Source organism: Convolutriloba macropyga, chromosome 9 (genome assembly GCF_964194025.1).
Source record: "Convolutriloba macropyga chromosome 9, txConMacr16.3, whole genome shotgun sequence".
Taxonomy (NCBI): Eukaryota; Metazoa; Xenacoelomorpha; order Acoela; family Convolutidae; genus Convolutriloba; species Convolutriloba macropyga.
Genome location: NC_134476.1, coordinates 59,414,715 through 59,419,489, shown reverse-complemented (window position 1 = coordinate 59,419,489; position 4,775 = coordinate 59,414,715). Strand labels below are relative to the sequence as shown.

At 32.8% G+C, this 4,775-nt stretch overlaps 1 long non-coding RNA gene across 1 annotated transcript; it reads left to right on the top strand.

Moving 5' to 3' along the window:
- The first annotated feature begins 1,980 nt into the window (after positions 1 to 1,980).
- LOC142345499 (uncharacterized) lies at positions 1,981 to 3,835 on the top strand. Its single transcript, XR_012759332.1, has 3 exons — positions 1,981 to 2,494; positions 2,926 to 3,112; positions 3,665 to 3,835. It is a non-coding gene; the product is annotated as an uncharacterized LOC142345499 (long non-coding RNA).
- The last annotated feature ends 940 nt before the right edge of the window (positions 3,836 to 4,775 follow it).

Genomic DNA, 4,775 nt, shown 5'->3' with positions numbered 1-4,775 from the left:
CATCAATTTTTTTAAGAAGATATTGAAAGTATTGATATGAATAGTGAACATATTGTTAGAAACTTACTCATTCCTCGTAAAGTTAAAGACGTTGTTGAAAAACTAGTGTGACAAAAAATTAATAACATCAAACAAAAAAAATTAATTTTTAACAAAAAGTAGATTCGAAGACGTTACATTAATTAATTTAATACACCCACAATTTCAATTGATGATAAAAAACATTTTTTTAAATTAACTGGAAACAGTTTAACTGCCTTGTCTAAAAGTTTTACGGGAGCTGAAAACAATTTTCAAGAGTACAACAAGAGTCTGGTATCAATAAGATTAATCAAATTGTAGCTAATATTCCTTTAGATGAACTGTGGCATAATAAGACGCATAATATCAGCATCTGAGGAACTAATTAAAAATTCAATTGTAAATGACTTATACTTTGGTCAAATATACAACATTGGTTACAACAAGAGGCTATTTTTAGTCTTGCAACAGATATGAAAGATCTACGGTCACATGCTTAATTACCTAAAAACATCTAAAAACTTGATAAATAAAGATGTACGAGCTAAAGAACCGGTGATTAATGGAAACTTCTGTAGAGGTAGACATAATAATTTCAATATCGTATATCTTAACCAAAATCTATTTTACTTAGGTAGAGTAATTGTTCTAGGAAATTGTAATCTGTTTATAATGTGTTAACAGAGTGGTAACATAAGGTGTGCAATAATTGGTGATTCCTTTTATGATCGTCAGACAAAATTTGATACTTTTCCTGGTCTTTGTTTAAGCTGAATGAAGTTTGTAGAGAAACAAAAAATTATATTGCTACAGATATGTCTAAACATACGAGCACTAACGGAAAATCAATTGTGATGAAAAGATTGAGTTAATGAGTGAAAAGTATTATATTAGATATTTTTACTCAACGATGAGTCAAATCCTTGGTTAACGACGAGCAGAGTTAGTTCGGAGATCTTTAAAGTAGTTTTACTTATATTGATTACTACTTTAGGTGTAAAGTAAACTTTAATAAATTATCATTAAAATCAATTACACACATCATCCTTAACACTATATCGAATGTATTCTATTCCTTCTTTTGCTACATTTTGCTAAAAAAAGTTTTTGTTGGTGCGAAAATGATCTTTTTAGCTGTTGGTTCAGTTAGATTGCTATTCTATAATAAAATACAGTCCTTCTTACCTTGAACACCATATATTATTTTTACAGGATAATATTTGTACCAGAATCCATTTAATCAGCTATCTTATCAGCCGTATTTCCATCCACTGGCTCTCTTAAATTCTTGTAATGGTGCTATTGAACGTTCAACATTAAAATCATTTTCTCCTTTATTAACTTCTGTCGGACATTTTATTGTATTCTTTTCAGCTTCGATTATAACATTATCACCTGTTCGGTTTTTTTCATCTGAAATGTTTCAGATAACTTATCTGCTCCAGGTGTTTTTGTCTTTTGTTGACCACATCATTTTTTCTTTTGATAAATCCAGTTTAGCTGAGAAACTACTTTGTTTTTATTTGCGGTTCCTTTCAGTTATGTTAAGCACTTTAAAATTAAATCTCTTGTTCCATTCTAAAAATAATCGTTTTATCATCTGTAGTGTTTGTTAATTTTTTAGTTATCTTTTGCATTTCGCATAAAAATAGATTTTCTGTCATTCTTAACCTTTAAAAGAGAACTTTAATAATGGTATACACAAAAGTAAGGATAGGAAATAGAAACCAAATAAACCAACCACTTTGAATACTGTAAGTACTAATATCATTATCTCAATAAAGAGAATCATTTGAATATAGGATGTTCTTATCCTGAAACTGAATTTGATAAAACTGCTAATATTGGAGTTGACTTTGGGGATGATGCTATTATTAGATTGGTTAAGTGCAGTATGATGGCATGTGTTAGTTCAGTTGAATTTGGTGTGGTAGAGTGACTGAATAAATAGATTAGATCATTGTCATCCAACTCTGTCGATATAAAATTTACTCTCTAGTACTGATGACGAATATGAGAGCGTTTTTGTTGGAGATCAAGGTGAAAGAGATACTCAATTAAAAGATGACCGGGTTGCTATTACAGAAGTAGGAGACATGTATATGACGATTAGGATGAGTGATCTAATGATGGAGCATTGTACAGAGTTAATGATACTGGTGGTGGCACTTTTACTGGAGTAGCAAACGATGGAAGAACAGAAATTAAAGATATATCTTGGTGTTTATCTTCAATAGATCCTAGTAATTTAAACACAATTATTCTACAAAGGGATTAAATAGGATGTGCTATGCTGACTTTAGTTATTATGAGAGAAATACTTTTTTCGAAAATGTACCTAAGGTTCTTAAGTTCTTGTTAGATCTTGGCATGAAAAGTCATATATTTTACCGAGTAACTAAGCGAATATTAACTAATCAGAATCGAGTATTTCTAAGCGTTCAGAATAAGAAATAAATACGTTCTAATATAGGTAGAAAGTTCTGAAAAAGTTCATTTAACACAATTTTAGGTAAATATAACCACGTTATGTATCGATTAAGTTTATTTTTTGCTTAAAATTTTTAGGTTATTTGGGTGACTGTTGATTAATTATAAAAATATTTTTGGGTCAATGACATCACGCAAGAAACCTGTAAAAGAGCATCAAAAAAGTCTTTGGTGTCTAAATGAATGATTGCTTTGAACTTCCTAATAATTACGTTTGCTTACACGATGCTTTAAGAATTCTGATTCAGTGCGTATTGCCTTAAAGTAAATCTGTATTGCCTTGAAGTGAATAAAAATTGCATTCACTGGTTTATCAGGAATATTTTGGTGCCGCTCCTTACTTGAGCCACCTTTACTATATTAGTCATCAGTTTTTATTCATACTTCTTGTGTGAAATCGAACTTTCTCTGAAGCGTTTATTCTGACGCAAAACGGCTCATCACCAGACGTGCACTGGGTTGGTGCGCCAGAAGGGCCTTGATTTAACCCCACTGCCAATCATGATAAAAAAATTCAGGAAGCGCCAGGTGGTGCCTTAGATGTTCACTATGTTCCTGTTGCTACTACACATATTCCCTAGAGGAGACAAAGAGGACCCGGGTCGAGGTTTAGTCAAAAAATAACGTAACATTAGCGTTGAATGCGGTGAATTATTGCAATTTTTAGCGGTGAAAAATTTTTTTCACCGCATTCACCGGATTTCTTACAAAAAAGAAACTTCCGTACAGGGGTTCGAACCTCTCACCTACTGCATTTCAACAACTTCTTAGTCCACTGCGCAATCTATCAATTACTGCAATGATATTTCTGGTGAATATACGATAAACCTTGAAATTAGCGCGGTGAATATTTGTAAGATTTGCGATTTTAGCGGTGAAAATTTTTTTCTCACCGCATTCTGCTGATAGCGCTGAGAATTTTTTTTCACCGCATTCTGCTGGTAGCGCTGAAAATTTTTTTCACCGCGACCCTTCTGGTAGCGGTGGAAAATTTTCTTTCACCGCTTAAGCGTTGAAAAAAATTTTTCACCGCTTAAAAGTTTTCACCGCATTCATTGCATTGAACGCTAATCTTACACTTTTACTCAAATTCACCGTAAATCTTACATCTTTTAGCAATTTTTAGCGGTGACACCTCAACCCGGGGAGACAGTAAAGCGAATTCGGAGGCGCTGCCTAAATAATCCTTCGACAAACCGGAAGCAAAAGTAATCTTGGGTCATCAACAAAATAAGATCTTTTGAAGATTGAAGAGTATTTTGAAGTCACTCTCCATTCAAACCACCCTCCACTTGAAGTTGATTGACAACAACCAAAGTTGAATCAACAGAAACTAATGCAGAACAAAAAATTGCGCTGATTTTGCAGTAAATTATTGTTTTGAATTTAGACGGCAAGAACGCAAACCCTAACAAAATTTTTGGCAGTTTTTTTTACATTCATCGACAATTGCTCTACGCCGGACATGCTATATTGAGAAACATGAGAGAGTATTATGCAAAATGTTCAAATTAGAAAAATTTTAGGCAAGATTGATGCAATTTGAAAAAAAATTAGAAAATCAATACCGAATATTGATAAATCGTATTTACAAGCATAAAAGCGTCCAGTTTATTAGATTAACGTTCCGTAATAAAAAAATTGCAAAAAACTGACAATAAATGGCAAAAATTTAGCTAAAAGCTTAAAGTTTTGACAAATTTGTTAATACCTATTGGTTTTCATATCGAAGGGTTGTCAATTGAGTTTCGCTTGTTTCAATATCGTACCTTTCGTTGTCGCTTGTTTCAATATCGTACCATTCGCGTGTTTTTCGTCCTGACTTTTCAATTCGTCGTATATCGTTTTTTCATCGATGGCGTCGCTCTCCCAAAAACCTCGTTTTGCGTTTTTTTTTCAGCTTATCTTGGATTTCGATCTAGTATGTTAGTATTTGATTAGGTTTATTGTAGTTGTGTTACATATCGGTTCTCCTAGTATGCTGGCTGGTTGTTCTCGTCTTGTTATTTACTAGGGTGTGACTTATTTGACTCACAAGTTACGGCTGGATTTTCTCGACTTTTTCAACCTTATTATTTACTGGCTATCATGTTGTAGTGTATTAATTGTTGCTGCTGTATGTTGTTGACCAAATGTATGTTTATTAGTTGGTTTGGTCCTGTTGCCGTCTAGGGTGTAGCTTAAGTTTGTTCTGGAGTTCCGGCTAGATTGTTTCTTGAGTTTTCCAGCATTCATAGTCTACAAAGACATTGTTGTATTTCATT